The 18,709-nt window shown below is 40.4% G+C and overlaps 2 long non-coding RNA genes across 2 annotated transcripts in view; both read left to right on the forward strand.

Annotated features, from left to right (window-relative positions):
* The window catches only part of LOC144458448 (uncharacterized), a 39,556-nt gene extending 37,024 nt beyond the window's left edge, over positions 1–2,532 (forward strand). The window contains exon 3 of the long non-coding RNA XR_013487938.1: positions 1,856–2,532. This is a non-coding gene — a long non-coding RNA (uncharacterized LOC144458448). The remainder of the gene's footprint in view (positions 1–1,855) is intronic.
* Positions 2,533–5,455: 2,923 nt separating this feature from the next.
* Positions 5,456–18,160, forward strand: LOC144458375 (uncharacterized). Its single transcript, XR_013487871.1, has 3 exons — positions 5,456–9,410; positions 11,336–11,442; positions 11,737–18,160. It is a non-coding gene; the product is annotated as an uncharacterized LOC144458375 (long non-coding RNA).
* Positions 18,161–18,709: the final 549 nt, after the last annotated feature.

Consider the following 18,709-nt stretch of genomic DNA (forward strand, 5'->3'; position numbering starts at 1 on the left):
CCAGCTCGGAGATTTACGAGTTACAGTGAGATGTACAGTTATCCAATATATGTATATACATGCTTTTTATGAAGCAGAGTGCTTTTACTCTCTCCATTCCCCCTCATAAAAGATGGCACATTCCTAGATTTTACTCAACCAGTGGTCCCTTTATGTTTGGCTCGAGGGTTTGGATGAAGATCGGCTCTTCTTTCCTTTGTTCCTCTCCAAGCTGGTCTGACGTCTGCATCCAAATAAGACACGGAAAAACTGGGGTTGGCGTACAAAAGCCAAAATCCATATGAGGCATTTATGTTTGTTCTGTCTTGTTTGTGTACACTTCAGAATAATACTCCAATGTTACATAATCTAACAACTTTCTGTAAAATATTGTTTGAGTTTGTGCAGCTTTTTCTGAAGTTTCGTGTTGAAATAAAATGTTTTCATGACTTTTTATGGCACAAAGGTTGTACTAAATTAGTTAACTTGTTTAATCAAGATTTAGGGATTAAACTCAATTAAAAAAAAGGATTTGACAAAAACTAGTAAAAACTAGTCACTGTCTTGGACTGACAAGACTATGATCATTGTATGCAAGTGTTAGCCAGCTCGCTCATGAGCAGAAGATGTTGGAATAATATATTCCTGCAAAGCACGGATATGTTACATTTGTTTGTTTCATATATATCACATTATCACTAAAGTGACATAGCTCTGATTACATGTATGAGCTGACTTTGTAATTAGGAGGTGGAAGAACAGTAGATAGTGTAACACCTGGGCCAGATGGCTGCCAAGCTGCAGAGCACTATTCAAGACCAAGAAACAACAAAACTGTTGTTTGTGAGACATCCAGCAGCAATTGTGGCACAGAAAATGGGTGTACATTTTGGGCAGGGCAACACAATGGTTTGAGTTGAAGGTGTGAGAAAGAATAGTATCAGTAACATTGTTAACACTGTGCTACATTACAGAGAAATACAAAACCGTACTAATGAACCTTCATTAATATAGGCCTATATTTTATCTACAAGTGCACGTCACACACTGAGCGAGCCGCCTGTTAATGACGCTGTGGGCTAATGGGCATGTAGCTACTTCCATGTTTCAGATGATACGTCATGTTTGTAGTCGACCAATGAAGATGAGTTTACATATCACCTTGGGTTCGTCCTTCACCTTCTCAAAATGATCCCACACTTTGGATTTCCTGCCCGACATGTTATTAACTAGCCTGTGGAATAACCGCAGGTACCAGCCCTGGAAATTAACCTGACTCCTGTCTGACTGCTGAGCGTGGACACTTCCTGTGTCTGTCCTTTCAAATTAAATTCCCACATGATACAGTCATATAAGTTTTGATTTAATTTGATGAGGTGCAACTCCTAATAGAGTTTCACGTTTGTGTGTTGTTGTTTTTTTCTTTTTCTGTGACTTAGCAACCAATGCAATCTTTGACAATAAAGTTAAATAGAATAGAATTGGGGCTAGGTGTAATTCATGTACAGTGCACATTTTGGTTATGGTTTATGTTAATGAAAACAGCTCTATGTCTTTCTGAACTGAATTAATGAATTTTTAAACCTGTGAGAAGGCAAACCTGCAGTGATAATAGCTTCAGACTACAGCAAATTCATTACTTGGATTTTCCATGGAATTAATTGTGATATGATAAATAATAAATATGATAAAATAAAATTACACTGATGTGATTCCTCTGATACAGTAAAATCTAGTCTTGTTAAACAATGACTGCCAAATAATGTCTTAAAAACAAACTTGTGCACCCACACTAAACAGTCTCTCATTCACACTCACTGCACAGTGTACCCCTCCTTCGAACACACAATCACTGGCCCACTTTCTCTTTTCCCAGGCTGCTCTGTTTCCCCTCAGGTGCTGTGGGGAGTTTGACAGCAGAGACTGAGGAAACCACATCTCATCAGCTGCTTGGATCCAGTGGGCTGCACTGCGACACACTTCTCGCTGTGCCCCCCCTCCAGATTCCACCTTCAGGTTTAGCGAGTCTATTTTTGTCTGGAAATTGTGGCTTTGACCCTTGAACTCCTCACCACTGGGTGCTTGTGAGGTTGCCAATCTAGGACTTTTCCCTCAAGAGCGTCTCTGAAGGAGCCTCTGGAGAAATGGCATTAAATGATTATGTTTGAATACAGCCGCAAATCCCCAAGTGTAGCTTAATATGGAGCTGTGTTGAGTTTTGTCAGATTGTGAGTCTTTCCCTCGTATATGTTGATGTTGATGAGGGAAATACATTCTATTACTGCGCTTGGAGGGGGAGAATGGGCATTTAAAAGTCACTAGAATTAGGGCAGCACCACATTTCACATGAACATGCAATCAGGGGGCGGAGGGTTGAGGTTGAGAGCGAGGGAAGAAATGGGATGTAGCATCAATAATGAAAAAATGGGAAAAAATTGTTCCAAAATTAGCTACATGCCATTTCAGAAGTGAGTTTTAAGCTATTAAATGATGCATTGCATGCTATGTTAGTTGTAGAGACAGCAAATGTATAGACATTTCATAATAAACTAATTTAAATATTCACCAGACATTCCTTTTAAAGATTTGGGCATCATTTTCAAGTTAATATGTTTCATAAAATACAACCCTTCAGCATCAAAAGTTAATTCTGGAGCCATCTTCTGTCAGGTTGTACTTTTTGACCGTTGCCCTCAGTGCTGCTCGGCTGCTCGGCCCGTCCACGTACATGTCAATACAGACCCTTGCCTGCTCTTAATTGAGACATATCTGTATCGAGCAGCCAAATCTACAAGTCACTCATTGAATATGAAAAATGGAGTATGGGAGGGAGAAGGGAGGGTGGGAGAGAGATCAATGATATGGATCTGCAGAATGAGCCTCCATCCTATGTGTGTGTGTGTATATGTGTGTTTGCATGTGTGTGTTGGGGGTGCTGCAGCGTTATTGGACATCTGAATGAGTAATGATGTCGTCCCAGACTGTTCAATTACCACCAGCGCTCGTTTATTAAAGAGGGGATGGAGAGATGAAGGAAGGAGGATGGAGGATGGTGGCTCTGGTGCCGAGGAAACGGGAGGATGAATAGGTGGAGGAAATGACAGAGGGAACAAATGCAGGAAATTCTACATTTATTCCATATCGTTTATTGAATATTACATCCACACCCAAATTTATGTTTTAGCTCTTTCAACACTGAGACATGGGGCCTTATGTGAGTGCTGTTGGGTGGCAGTGGCAGTGTTGCTCTATAAAGGTGTGGTTCAGTTACTGTATGTGCTGTTGTTGTTGGGTGGAGGCTAACAACTAGTTATTGCCCCCTATACATCTGATTGATTTTGAGTTTAGATCATTTTAGCTTGTTAGCTAACGGCTATCCATCAAGGATATGTCATATGTGTTTAGCACAGACGCTACAGATCAAGTAGGTGCATCCATTAGCACTTTGAGTTACAGGCAGCACCATGTCGACATCAACAATGGAGGCTTTGTTAAATTGGCCCGCTGGTTATTTAGCCAGACAGGAGAATGGCTTGCTGAGCTGATTTAGGGAAACAGACCAGAGGACAAGAGACAGGACTTGGACTGCTTAAGTTCCATAATGAGACAGTCCTAACAAGAAAAACAATGCGTAGAATTGGTGGCTATAAGCACAACTTAACGACCAGACACACCAAACCAACTTTAGAGAACTAGTGATGACAAAGGCCCCCCGCTGCACTGCCTCATGTCCCTGTGTCTCAGCCAAGAAGTTGCACATTAACATAGTGCAAAGACCAAAGCTCGTGGCTAACCAGCACGTACATTTTGCGCCTGCATGAGAGGAAATAACTCTCCATACCAGCAGACAGCAGTAGTCTGTAATTGTCGTTTAAAAAGGAAGACCGAAAAGACCATCTTGACGATAGTTGGCCAGTTAGCACATATCAACAAAATCCAAACTTGAAAGAAAAGAGCATATTTACTGTTCGCCAGTGAACAATAACACAAACCATCAAGAAGAGTTTCTGCTAAAGAGCCCAGTGGCTAAAGAAAAATAATCTTACCACACGTAACAAGTGTGTTTTGATCTTTCTGACTCTTGACTTTAGCTGTTTGTTTACTTACCTCACTTCCGTTTCTTTTCATGTGCTGAGCTGAACTGCCAAAAAGAATGATTTCTTTTACTGACGGGCCCCGCCATTGCAAACAGCAATTCAACATGCTGAATCCACCAAAAACAGGCCAATGGCAGTCAGCGAGGGGCAACGGTATGGGACACACCGAACCCACTAGGGAAACAGCCACTCACCAACGGCCCATGTTGACAAAAAGCCGACTATTGGCTTGATGTGTCAGGGCCTCTATAGTGACAAGTAACCTCATGCAGCCATGTGATGATGGGATTTTTTCACCAGAGAGATGGTGGTTTCCCATCTCTTGCCCACAGCCAACATTTGGCTGCTGGCTGGCTGCAATGACAGTGATCATTTCCAAACCTTAACAAAGTACTTTTAGTTGCCAAAACTTAAGCATAGATGTGGAATTATTTATTAGGAAGGGACTGTAAAGTGCCCTATTTTGCAATTTTCTTTTGAAGACTTACTGTTCACAATGGCTGCTTGGATTTTTGTGATGCAACTGCAAAACACAACTCGTTAATTTTCACTGCCGTAATTTTCCACCCCCTTTTGAATGTTACAAGCCCATTAAATGGCTGTTATCAGCTGTTATCACCATCATTACAATGCTTCAGATGGGGCAACCGGCACTTGCCAGTAGGCTGAAGAAGTGCATATTCAAAATTGTGTAGCGTTACAGTTTCGTTTGGCTGCCAAAACTACTAGGTTAGGTTTAGAAAAAAGTCATGGTTTGGGTCAAAGTAAATATTTGTATGTGACTAAAGTTGTGTATCAACGTAAAGTATGTTACGTTTTTCGGTTTTGCCTCTATGGCCACTAGAGGTCACTGGCAAACAATAAGAGGTGAGTAGGGCCATGCTACCTCAAATCTATGCTGCTGATGACAACTGATAGCATTTGATGGGCTGATAACATTCACAGCGGGTGGATTTTCCTATTTGGTTCAGGGATTCCTGACCTTTTGGTCAAAATATCTTCACCCGAAATGGTCACACGTCCCCTGCCCTTTCCTTTCCATTTTGCCTTCTCTTTCTTACTTCTCACCTCCTCTCTTTTCTCACCCTGTCTGTCTGCATGTCTGAAATGCTAAGAAAACATTGTGGCTATGTTGGCTATGCTGAGAATCAGTCAGCAGCTGCTTGGTGATCAATGGGAAAGAAAACAAATCGTGGCCAAAGGAATTTGGGTTTTGAACTCTCCCCACTCTGTTCATAACTCGGTGCCAGGGAGGGAAACCAGCATCTGACAAATGATAGTTGATATAGATGGCTGTGTGTGTGTGTGTGTGTGTGTGTGTGTGTGTGTGTGTGTGTGTGTGTGTGTGTAAACATACATTATCCATGCATATGTGAGCATGCAATGTATTTGTGTGTAGTTAATGTCAGTGTGCATTTTCATCATCAATATATCTGTTAACATTTTCATTGTTTTCTCTATATATATATATATTAGTGTGTGTGTGTGTGTGTGTGTGTGTGTGTGCATATTCGTGTCACAGAGAGAAGAAAGACATTTTAAGGAGAGCCTTATTTGCCCTTGTCGATTTGAACCACATCCTGCCCCCAAATCACCCCCCCTCCATCCTCACATGAGTAATCATACAGTAGCACACCCGTCTCTGTTATGTATACACACATTCATAGATTGGCAAGACGTGCTTGACTCATGACTCAACCCCAGACGCTTGCCAATGCCACTGTGTTGGTCTAGTGGTGCCACAGTACTTGGAGCGTCCTCGCTCTGTCCCCGCCGTGTCACGAACCCACACAGAGGGTATATTGTTCATCAGGCTTGGGAAAGACCAGAGTTCAAGGACATTAATAGCTACGATGTGTAATATCCCTCCCCCTCTCCTCTGCTCCACATCCTACTCATTCAGCTTTTAGGAAATTTGGGTTTGTAAATGGGGATATTTCGTCGGGGAAAGTACCATTAACAAAACTTGACTATGCTACTGAAAAACAACTGTTAACTACTAAATCATTCAGATGCTATGGTTTTTATTTCTGCATCTTCGCGCCTTGGAAATCCATAAACTCAGATGTTAAATCAAAAGGCCTAAAATAATAAAAAAACAAGTAGCATGTTATATTTGGTAATCATCAGCATTTTAAAGTTATCTTAAATAAACATAAACATAATCATTTTACATTTTACTACACTTAACTTCACATGTAATGTCAGGGGACTGCATCAAGTGACCAATGTGCTGATTGGAGTAAACGAAGAAGTATAAAGAGCGAAAGTCTGCATTAGAAGCTAGTTTGGGGTGGTGGATGGGTCAAACAAACACAGGACTGTCACCCAGGAGAACAGTGTTGGTGTCCCATGTGAAACCAAGTGAAATTTTACTTATTTTAAGAGAAGTTGTCACCATATTTCTTTTCCTAAACCTAACCTACATAACTCTACTTCAAACTAACTTTACATTTAAGTACAGAACTTTATATCAAGTGTATAACTTTAGTATAAAGCTTTATGTTAAGTAAGTAACGTGATGACACCTTAATGTGTTTTTTTTTCCTGACCCTAACCAACGTAACATTATTTACCTGACTTATAGAGCTTATATAATGTTAAGTATGTAACATGACGACATCATTTGTGGGGTGTATGAGGATAGGTTTTTGTTGAAGATGTTCTTTATCTGGATTTATTGCAGGTTTTATTTGTGTCATTTTGTCAAACCTCTAACCTCCACATTCAATTCATTCTCACTCTGACCTCGTCACATATCTACATTGGGTCATGGACTTTCCACGTCCAGATATGCCAGGAAAAGTACGCTGGGTGTGTTGGTTGTTGACATCCTGGGATGCCATGTCAAGTTCTGCCTGTTACATGCATTGTCTTCTTTCAAAATACACTTCAGTTTTCACAGGAAATTTAGCGTTTACATACAGTCTCTTTCAAAATGAGCGCCCAAGTCGGTACATCACCGCAAATTGACATTTATTTTTCCTCCAACAACAAATGCACGTGGTTGGGTTAAGGCAACAAACAACATGGTTGGGTTTAGGCAACAAAAGCAAGTGCTTAGGTTTAGGAAAGAAGAACAGGGTTTGGCTTTAGTATCTTATGGGAGACGAACACCTTTATCCCGGGTGAAAGTCTGTGTTTATTGGGCCCATCCACCGCCACTCCTGGCTGCCCCACTCACACTTTCGGTGCCTTAACTTTCGTTCTTGTCCTGCTGCATTTCCCCCTGATGCCGCTGGGTGCCGTTAAATTATAATGCTGACCAACATGACGTTAAAGGACAGCTTCTTTCATTGGCGTCTGTTGTTGTAAGTCACTACCAAGCGCCAGATTTCGACTACTTCTGATTGAGACCAGGTAGCCACATTTTAAGTTTGTTAGAGAGCCACCAAAGAAAAAGAAATCACTCTCATTTGTGCTCATTTCCCAAACAAGCTTCCTGTTCTGGTATCTTTGTGAGTTTGTGATTGCATGCACAGGTGTGTATGTATTGTGAGTTAAACTAAGAAAAAAAGAAAACTACAGCTTTAGTTTCTGCTTCATATTTAAAGCTACTGTACAGTACAGAGGAGCAAGACCTGCACTAACACACATTCCCTTCTAAATATATACATCATCTTTGGTCTCAATTCAACACACAAGGTTTGTCTCTGATCATAAAACAAATGTTTAACCCCCCTCTCCTCTCCAGTGTGGTGGTTGTGCTCCTATGTGCCAGCATCACATCTTACGTGCCGCCGAGGAGCCTGAGATGATTAGCCTGAGCTTGTCTCCTGTGCGCTAATTGCTAAGCCCAGCATCACCTTCGCTATTGTCTAATTAGTCTTAACAAGGTAACGATTAAAGTGACCAAATCAGGACTTTGAAAGAAAGAAAAATGTGCGTGTGTTGTCACAGATTCACAGATCTGTTTTTTCACTCTGTTATGAAATGACTTACGATCACAAGAACGTCATTTATTGCTTTGTTAAAAAAAAAAAAAAAAGAAATCTGGTTGTTTACTTGAAGTTGATGGATAATGCACATGTCAACTGTATGGATTATTATTTCTTCATTCATTCCTTTGCTTTTCTTTTTTTCTCCCAATATCAGTCCCCGACTACCTAGTAGTCATCCAAATCAAAGAACTCATCGTCCTCTTCTTGGTACTCCATGCCCTGGAAATCCACCCTGTACCGCAAGATGCCCCCGATGCCTCCAAAGCCCTTGACGAACTGGGATCCTTCCTGGCTCTTGTCTGTGACTATCTCCAGCGTGGCTCCAAATTTCTTGTAGTTGTTAGCAAACCACTCCAGCAACTTTATTTATATAGCATCTTCGATAGTTTCAATCAAAGGTGACTGACAACCTTAAAATAAGACAGAAGAAATATATAAAGCAAGACATCAACAGACCAGTGCATACAGGAGATAAGTCATGTGAGAATGTGAATAAAAGCTATAAAAGAGAAATTCAAAAGTAGATAGTGGCAATAAAAATATTTATAAAGATAAAAACAGCAAAAGAAAATGCAGTGATAGCAACTAAACACCATTCAATAGAGGGTTTTGAAAAGATCTTCAGAAGACTTTTTATGTTTGTTTTTAGTCACACACTATAAGACTTTACAAAGACTGCGGATCTTGCAGGGTCACTATTTACAAGACTACAACTAGATTCCTTGTGAGATTATTTCCCATCCTGCTACTGGTGTAAAATATTCTGCCAAACTCCCTTTGAGAAATATGACATATTAAAAATTCCTCAATGTGCCCGCAAAAACACATAACTCTAGAAAGACAAAATAAATGTGTCTTATGTAAACTGTATTTTTGTCAGTTCTGCATCATTATCATCTATAAAGACAAACTGTATTTGCATACAAACTTTGCATTTTGTGTTTAGTTGCCTCAACTCACTACCAGCTTCTGTTAGTGGAGAGGAGAGGAGTAGAAATGGGGGGTGAACTTTTCGAAAATTAAGGTTTCTCACTTTAAATAAGTGCTGGTTGGCAGATCAGATACACGCCGATTTAAACCCACTCTTGTTCACTCCACAGCTCCACCAGTTTCTCGTCCTTTTCCACAGTCCAAGAGAATCGAGACTTGTTCTTGCTTCTCACAGGAGTTCCCTCCTTTTTACTGCTGCTTCTTGTTTAGTACTTTAGAGAGCACTGGTTGTTGACAATGTTCACCTCATTTAACTTCAGTATCTGCATGAGCCAAGTGATAATTTGAAATGTTTGTTGTTTTTTTTCAGGACATAAAGACGAGTAAAAAAGACAGCTCAACTTGGGTTTCATGACCACCTCACACCCAACAATTAGGATCATTGGAGTATGCACCAACTGAGGTAAAACTCTCATGATTTTATTTCAACTTTGGAAATTCTTTTGTGACAGTGAAATTACTTTAAAAGTCATTTGGTGTAAGGCTGCTGGCAGGGGCGTAAATATAGACAATGCAGGCAGTGTGGTTGCATCGGGGCCCATGGGGTGGAGGGGCCCACATAGAGTTTCTTTTGTGAAATAGTAATGTTATGTTTATTTTATCTAAACTATAAAAAAAACATTTTAAGAATCCATTTAATGAATAATTTCATTTTTTATTTGGTATTTTTGCCATATACAGATTTGCAGTGATGCTTGGTAGTACATACAGTATGTTGATGCTGTCCAACATCAAGTCTGTATTTCATCATCATGTGACGATACTTAAAATATACGGTAGTTGTTTCAATGCAAAATCTGATGCCATGGCCTGTCATAATAGTGTGCACTGGGGCCCACCCTAACTACCGTATGCCACTGGCTGCCGGCAATAGGCACTAAAAATGTCCATTTCAAATTCAGTTTTCATTGAAATCATACTTCTAATGAGAAACACAACAGCATTTTTTTAATTTATAAGAGACACATAATACATGAGAACAAACACAGATAGATTAACCTCGGTTTCACAGGTACCTGCTAACATGGTCACAAATACATGTCTACATGTCCGTAAGCCATGAACCCCCACATATAAAGACATAGAGCAGAGGCCACAGTTTCATTAGAGGTGTCACAAACATGAATTATAAATCAGTATCCTCCTTCACCTCAGTCTTGAGGCTTTTACTACCCCCTTCTTCTTTTATTTTTATGTAAAACACATTGTGAAAGGTCAGTGGAGGGAGGCAGCAGAGAAAAGGCGAGAGCATGAGAGAGTCGGGTGTGGGTTTCTGTGTGTGTGTGTGTGTGTGTGTGCATACATGCATGTATATATATGTATGTGTGCCTATGATTATGAGTGTAATTCCTTAGTGTGTGTGTGTGTGTGTGAGTGAGAGAGCGTGTGTGTGTTTTCAGTGGGGGTGAAGCTGTGTCTCCTATGCATGCTGTGCTCATTGAGAAGTGGTGTCTTGTGCCTTGGGGGGGTGGAGGGGTGCCTGTGAGAGGGCAGGCGGGCGGCCAGGTGCCAAAGAAAGAGGTCACATCCATATTCATTGCATTGGACATGCACATGTAAACCACTTTTAATATGCCGTGACAGGGGAAAGTTGTGTTGAGGCAGAAGAAGATAGAGAGAGAGAGAGGGTGAGGGAGAGGCAGCCATGGTGACAAATAGGGAAAGAACAGTTGTGAGAAATGTCCACATGTGCATCTTCATTGGAGCCTGAGTGACTTCCTGGTGAGTGACCTGCAAAATCTAATAATCAGAATTATTGCTGAAAGAAGAGAGAGCCAGTGCATCCAAAACACTGTCGCCACATACCTCACTGTATTTAGTAATAGGTGGTAAGTTTTTAAGCACCTATCTGGAGCAACGGATTTTACTGCCTTAGCGAAATTTAGAAAAACCCCAGTGACTGACAGCTACAGTGACAGAGAGAGTAATTAAGTATTATTTCACCTACTTTGAGTGAACCCGCCAGGGATCTAAGCAAGCTAAACACAAAGCCTTTTAAAGGTTTGGCCCAGATTAAGAGATTATAGTTTGACTAATGTACGTACACCACTCTGAATTCCCCCAAAATAAGTAGTAGGAGAGTAGTTGTTTTGTTTACTTGTCACATGACTGATCAGTGGACTGTGCATAGGAAACCTGAACCCTGATGAAAGCAAGATAGCAGAAAACATCTGGTGAATAAAGCATGGTGTATTGGAGAAGACTGTGTTTTAATTTTAAGGTTGGTGAAATAAAACACAATAGGTGCAATCACTTTTGAGTCTTTTTTTTTTTTTTTCCTTTGTGAAGCTTTTAAGTAAATCTTACGTTTGCATATGTACTGTGCAGGACTCAACAACGAGGACTGCCTGATTGCCTGGGGCAAGTGAAATACCAACCCAGGAAACAGTGTTCATGTCCCGTGTAAAACCTAATGAAATCTGACTTATTTTAAGGTGCGTTGTTACCATATTTCTTTCCTAAACCTAACCTATGTAGCTTTACATTCAAGTATATAACTTTATGTTAAGTACATAACATTCATTCATTTTCTGTAACCACTTATCCCATTGGAGGTTGTGGGGGTGCTGAAGCCTTTCACAATTGACATTGGGCAAGACCATGGACAGGTCACCAGACTATCACAGGGCTGACACATAGAGACAGACAACCATTCACACTCACATTCACACCTATGGGCAATTTAGAGTCACCGATTAACCTGCATGTCTTTGGACTGTGGAAGGAAGCTGGAGCACCTGGAGGAAACCCACACTGACATGGGGAGAACGTGCAGACTCCACACAGAAGGGCTCACCCACTCCCGGTTTGAGCCCCCCACCCTGAGTTTGAACCAGAAACCCTCTTGCTGTGAGGTGACAATGCTTACCCCACTGCATCACCGTACCGCCCTAAAAAAATACCACATCAGGCGAGTAAATCTTGCAACAAAGTGGGTAAGTTGTTCCCATCTCTAACCCAAGTGTGCAAGTGGTAAAAAGAATTAAACACAGTGTTTTGTTTTGTCTTGTTTTTGTATTCCACAGGGGATGATGGAAGTAGCCAAGGAGTGCGCCATCCCACTTTCTTCTCACCTCTGCTGAGTGTTGCACATGTGCAATCGGGCACTTGCTAGAAAACGGCTGTAGGTCTAGACAAAGTTTACAAGCTGAAGTGCAAGTGAGCATTTCTGTTATCCAAGAAACAGGAGTTTGGTGGCGTCAGAGGATGTGGATCAAACTCCAACTACATATTGTGCAGTTTGCAGCAAGTTTGAGAGCAGGGCGGATAAGACGGGGTCTTTTTTTTCTTATAACAATTAACTTTAGTCTTTGTTGATATTCGATAAAAGCACCCTTGACTAAAACAAGTTGTATAGGGGCATGTAAAAAGTCACTTCAGGTGATTTCTGACTCATTTAAGTGACTGGGCAGGTTAATAAAAACAGTGTTGAACCCTGCTGTATTAATCATGTACCGCATTATTCAATAAATTTAAAACACATTTTAACTGAGCATTGACTGAAAGGATAAGACACACTCATTAACTGTGCATCCATTGTCATGCTTTTTTGTTCTTGTGAAGCAAACCATTGATTAAGTTAAAGAATATAAAATGTGAATTTAACTCTTAAAGAAAGAATAGATCCCATATATGATCTCCACCACATTGGTTTATGCACATACAGTACAGCTATTAAAGAATACTTCAATCTGCGTAGAAAGACTGCAAAGCAAAAAAAGAATGCTTGTTATAATGGAGCACTTTGAGGTCAGCGAGGGCATATCATCTTCACATCATAACGAGGGGCCCAGGTAGCTAGTTATGACAATGTGGCATTATATGGCAGCGTTTGAAGTTGGCCAGTGACAGCCTCTCAGTGTAGCCGCCTGTCACAAGCCCCCGCTTTGAAGTCAGCAGCGATGAAAAAGAAAACAAAAAGGCAGAAAAAACTAAATGCAGTCAAATTAAGAGGTCATGTCAAAGCATCTGACAGACTTTGAGAAGGTGTTATGGTTTGTGTGTGTGGTGTATGGATAGAGGAAAGGAGGGCTGCAGATCTATTAAGTGGCGGGAGGGCAGTTGAGATAGAGGTGGAAGAATAGGATCTTTTTGTGGGACACTTAACCTCCTGATACCCTGCTGGATGGTCCTTTTGACAATGGCACCACTTACCATCTCACTGTCATGAAGCACTGTGTTCATTCCTTACCTGCACATTCGGCCATCCCTGGGGTGGGAAGGGGTCACGCTGGGGGTTGGACTCAAGGGATGGGTTTTTCTAGTAACCCTACTCCCGACTTTTCAGACAACACCGGGGTCCCCTGGGCATCTCCACCCTCTATTGGCTTTAATTCCAACAAAGGTTTAGTGGCGACAGGAGCTTCCCTAAGCGGACAAATTATGCTATCGGTTTCCCCGCTCTTGTTGGGGAATGAGAACGTCTGGCTCCCCTTGAAACTGGAAGAGAATTTCTCCATCTGGAAATGTGTTTGGAGTCAATCAAATCAAAGTTGACCTGAATTTGCGAGCACATTTGTTGTCTCACAAGTATTCAAATGAACTTTGATCCATTGTGTTTAATGGAAGGTAATGAGTTTTAATCCTGCACATAATGTGCCACCACTGGCATTGTTTCTGGGGGGGAATCTGGAAGACAGGTTTATCCTGTCCAGCAGAGCAGTGCACAGTGAATCTTCCTGGGCTTTAACCTCCAGCTTGCCTCGAACAGTGGGGAATCCTCCTCAATCACTATAAGGAGGTCCTCTCAGCCCCACTCATATTTTAACCACCAGCCCCACACCATGGGGCGCTGTGTAACGGCCCGTCAGTGGCTGTAACCTAAGCGCCAAAATTGCTTTTTGACGATGTACCTAGTGTTGTTTTAAGAGCCCCCGTCTGTCCTGCCCAGCCCCCGCCCCCACAAAATATGATTTAATCATTTTTCTCACTTACTCTTCTCAGCATGGGAGTAGAAAGAAAGAAAGAGAGGGAAAGTGAGAGGGGCTGGGGGGAGGCAGAGAAAAGCATTCCAAAGTGGTGAAGAAGGGGAGACATTACGGCAGTTATTTCCGCAGTGAAGAGGAGAAAACCTCTTTGCAGTTCTTAATAGGATCTGGTCACCGAGGCTGAAGCCAGGCTACTCCTCTTGAGAAGTCCTCCGGGTGAAAATCTGAGCAGGCTTTTAATCAAGAAGCAGCGAACGTTATACAAACAAGAGCCTGTGCTGACGTCATCCTGAGAAATCTGTCCCTTTAAAACTCAGGACTCTGCTCCATTATTTACATTCAGTGTGTTTTTTTTCTCTCAGTGTAAACTACGGATCATATCTCACAAAAATACAGCTTACAATCTGACTTTACCCAAGTTTTTTTCCACCCAAACTGGACGCTTAAATTGAACTGTATCATAAAAGAGCATGACTACAAAATATCATATTGAGTCCTTACAGTTGCATCACAGATCTCCTTACCAATATGATGGCTGCTAAACTCCATAAACTAACTGTAACCAGGTATAGATGGGCGATACATCAGCTATACTCAATATATCGTGGCTTGTTCCACCTTCTATATCACGAACATCAAGTATAAATTGTCAAGTCATTTTTAAAGCAGCCTGCATGAGACTCACTTTGGCATCTCTGGCTTTCTCCAACGACCCTCTCCGTCTCACAGACACAAAAAGGGGAAAAAAAGACTCACAGCATTATTGCAAATATTATTAATATGTGAACTGGAGTGTTGTTTGTCTCATACTTACTAACAGCACTGTGTTAACAGTTTAACTTTCTGCAGAGACTGCTGATGAACCAAGACAGCTCACTTTCGATTCATTTCTTGTATCTGTGTCATGTTGGTTTCGCCACTGTCCCGCCCCTTTAGGAGACTTGCGGCGGCCCTGAGTACATTCATTCCAATGGGAAAAGTAAACGCGAGTACAGACTGTGACCAGTTATTTTAACCCCAGAGTCACTTAAGTAAATATTGGACCCATTTTTCACAGGCTCCAAACCTTTTGAATATTCCAACACTGAAATAAAAGAGCGACAAAATAAGGAACACACATTAAATTTGTACTGTATGTTGTATTGTTTTGAATCTGATTTCATCCATCTACATGACATTGACAACACTTCCAAACGAGGTTGGGTGTATGCAGGGGAGAGACAGCCACTCCTGCATAGGAGATCGGAAGTGTATAGCATATCTTATCTTTTGTTATGGACAGTCTTTGCTTTCTGCTAACTGCTAACAGTTCACAGCAAAGCACAGCTGGAGATAAGCCTGGTGCTTCAAAATAAAAGCACCAGTGGTTCTGTTTTGATTTATTTAATTTTAACAATACTTTAACTTTATTTATCACAGTACTTTATTGAACTTCATTATCACAGTACTTTATTTAACTTTATTATCACAGTGCTTTATTTAACTTCATTATCACAGTACTTTATTGAACTTTATTGATTACAGTACAAACTTTGTTTGTTCCATAATACCAGACTGTATGAACCTTAATGTGAAACTCTCCCAGTCTTTAATTCTCTTAATCACTGTATATGCTGTTTTTAGTAGTACTGCAATTACCTCTGAGCTGTACAATCTTTATTATTATCATTATTATTATATATTATATGCAATATATTATTATTATTTTGTGACAATCTGACTATGTTGTGGTTAATCTATTGGTTTTGTCTGTTTGTTTTTGTTTTTTAATTTTTGTTTTGCAGTTTTCTTGTTTTTTGGTTGTATTTTGTTCCTTTTTGCCTTGATTTTTTTAATGATATGTTTGTTTTACTCTATGATGTAATGTTTGCTTGTATGGACCCCAGGTGAGTAGTTGCTACCTTGGTAGTGACTAATGGAGATCCAAATAAATAAATAAATAACAGTACTTCATTTAACTTTATTATCACAGTACTTTATCTAACTTTATTTATAGCTGTACTTTAACTTTATTGTAACAGTTCTTTACTTAACTTTATTTATAACGGTAATTAATTTAACTTTATTATAACAGTACTTAACTAAACTTTATTGTAACAGTACATTATTTAACTTTCTTGCAACTGTAGTTTATTTAATAGTTTAGTATTTTATGAGTCTACAGTGGTTTAAAGGAGATTGCAAAATATCAAGGTGCACATTGTGTAACGCCATATAGCCTTAAAGTTTTGTGATATTATTTATAGGCCATATCAACCAGCCTCATAACCAGGTAAGAAAAAGATACTTCTCCACCTTAGCCCTGATCTGTCTCGCGTGTGGAGACACCAAACCGTGCAGACATAGCTTTGATAATGTCAAGTTATGCTTTAGGCTAATTTGTTAGCAAACAGTCTACTGTATTTACACATTCACGAGATACAGGATTGTTTGAATTGGAGTTGTCTTTGTCATCTTCTGACAATAGAAATCCAATATTCACAATTTTTTATTTCTGGCTTGATCAACTCTGTGGCCTAGAAATTGAGTTTGAATACTACTAATTTATTTTACCAGTTACATTTGAGAGTAAATATTTCATTTCTATCTGGATTCTATTAACTAACAATGTTTTTTTTTTCCCAAAGCACAGTACTTTAACAATGCAGATGGTGGTTTGTATCCTGAGTGGTGCATGGTTATGGTTTAGCAAACAAAAGCACTTTGGTTAAGGTTAAGGAAAGGTTGTGTGTCATATCTCGTGCTTCATGTTGCTGTTGACTTTTTGAACATTTAACCATGACCACAATCTTTCCCCAACCTTAACCAAGCTCTGTGAGTGCATAAACACAACCATAAAAAGTTTAATTATGCTTTAAAAGCTATGAGCGGATATTGTAGAGAAAACAAATGAAACACATTGTGAGTGAATGTTTTGCAGATGCATCCAGTACCAACAAGTTTGTTTCAAATTGTATTTGTTGTTGCAAATTAGTAGTACATAAAAGTAATTTCTGGATTTGGTCTGCAATCTCTTGGGAAAAATATCTGGCTTTTTATTGGTTCAGCTTCGCTGGTCGCTTGTTTTCTTCGGTTCTCTGCCAGCCTCATCCACTACAGTGTGACCCAACCACAACTACGTTAGTTCTTTTCATGATGAGAAAGTATTTTGTTTCTGGATAATATTTTAAAACAAAGAAAACAATTTAAGAAAATTTTAGGAGATGAGGTCGTTGAGATAGATTAGAAGGAGTGGGGAAGAATAGATTCCAGTGATCTATTAAAATATGAATGAGTCAGCCTGAGCCCTACTTCAGGCCTGCTGTGGATGACCAGTCACCCATATGTTTAAAACCTCAAGTAACCTCAGTCTGTTTAAAAGTTGGAACAGCTGCCACCCTCTGCCAACACCCACATCTCTCATCTCTCTGCTCATCTCTTCCCGTCCCGCTCTTGGCCTTAGGAACATATTGTTCCCACTCCCTGCCTGCATCGGTGGTTGACACCCACTTTAGAGCTCTGAAGCACTGTGTACATATGACCACAAGTGGTGTTACTGTTACCAGGGATCAACTTACCCACTGCCATCAGTTATAAGTCTGACAGAGACCCAGTGAGGGCTAATGGAGGGAGGGGGGTGCTCTGGTATATATATCATCCTCACAATTGTCCCTTCTGTCTTGACATAGGTTTTGTGTTGCATGAAAGCAAATATTTGTACCCTCTTTGTCTTTCTGTCATTACTGTACTTTGTTTGCGCTTTATTTAAAGACATGTTAATCACGTTTTGGATTGTTAAGCAGACAGATACACAAATCAACAGCTTTTAAAGTTGTTTTCACTAACTATGTGTGGTAAAAATTCTTCTCCATATCACAGTGTTGTATTTCCTGCCATTTCTGTCTGTGTGCAACATAGGGGGATTCATCCATCTGCAGTTTGTGGCAATCATGGGAAGTCAGTGTGGCCACTGTTTTGCAGGCTCTCCTGTCAGACCTCAGCGGTTAATTGGCTGACATGGGAGGGTCGTCAGCTGATTAGGCACACCTGGGCCCTTTGGCTACAAGAGCTGCCTTGTGTTCACTCCCTCTCTCCCCTCCCATGGCTGACACCCACTGTGAAATCACTGTCTCTTTGGTCTGCACCTTCCACACCTCCATGCAATGCTTTTATTGTTGTGACACACATTATTGTTCATTTCAGATAACTTTAATAAAATATTCTTGTCTTAAGTATAACCTTGGTATTTCCTGAGCCAGTTTGTTACAGATAGGTCAATGGTTTGCATCTGTGTCTGTTTGTACCTTCTGGATGCACCATGTTTGAAGAGGGGGGTGAGTATATGTGTGTGTTTAATAAACATGTTTTCCTGGAGTTAGTAGCACATGGATGCTTGATTCTGTAACTGCATAAGCATCTGTGATGTAAATTGTATTTTAACACATCTTTCTAAATACATATTGTGACAGGTTTTAATGTATGTATATTGTGAGCTCCCCCACTAGTGGTTGAGTCCACTTCAATTTTTTTGGAAGTTTTTATAAGGGGCAGGTGTGGGCGGTGTTCTTGCTGCTTCTCTTCACTTCCGTTGCCACCTGAAGTCAGGTGTTAGCAAACATTGAGGAACATTAGCATTAATTTGGAGTCGCGTTTCTGCCCAGCTGACAATTTATTCACTTTTTAGCCCTGTTTGTGTTTCAACCAACTCTTGGGAAAATATATGGTTCGTAAGTTGCTAATTGCTTGACTGTTAGCTAGCTGCTAACAACGGCTGTGTCCGAAATCACTTAGATCG

This window comes from Epinephelus lanceolatus, chromosome 17, assembly GCF_041903045.1.
Source record: "Epinephelus lanceolatus isolate andai-2023 chromosome 17, ASM4190304v1, whole genome shotgun sequence".
In the NCBI taxonomy this organism is placed as follows: Eukaryota; Metazoa; Chordata; class Actinopteri; order Perciformes; family Serranidae; genus Epinephelus; species Epinephelus lanceolatus.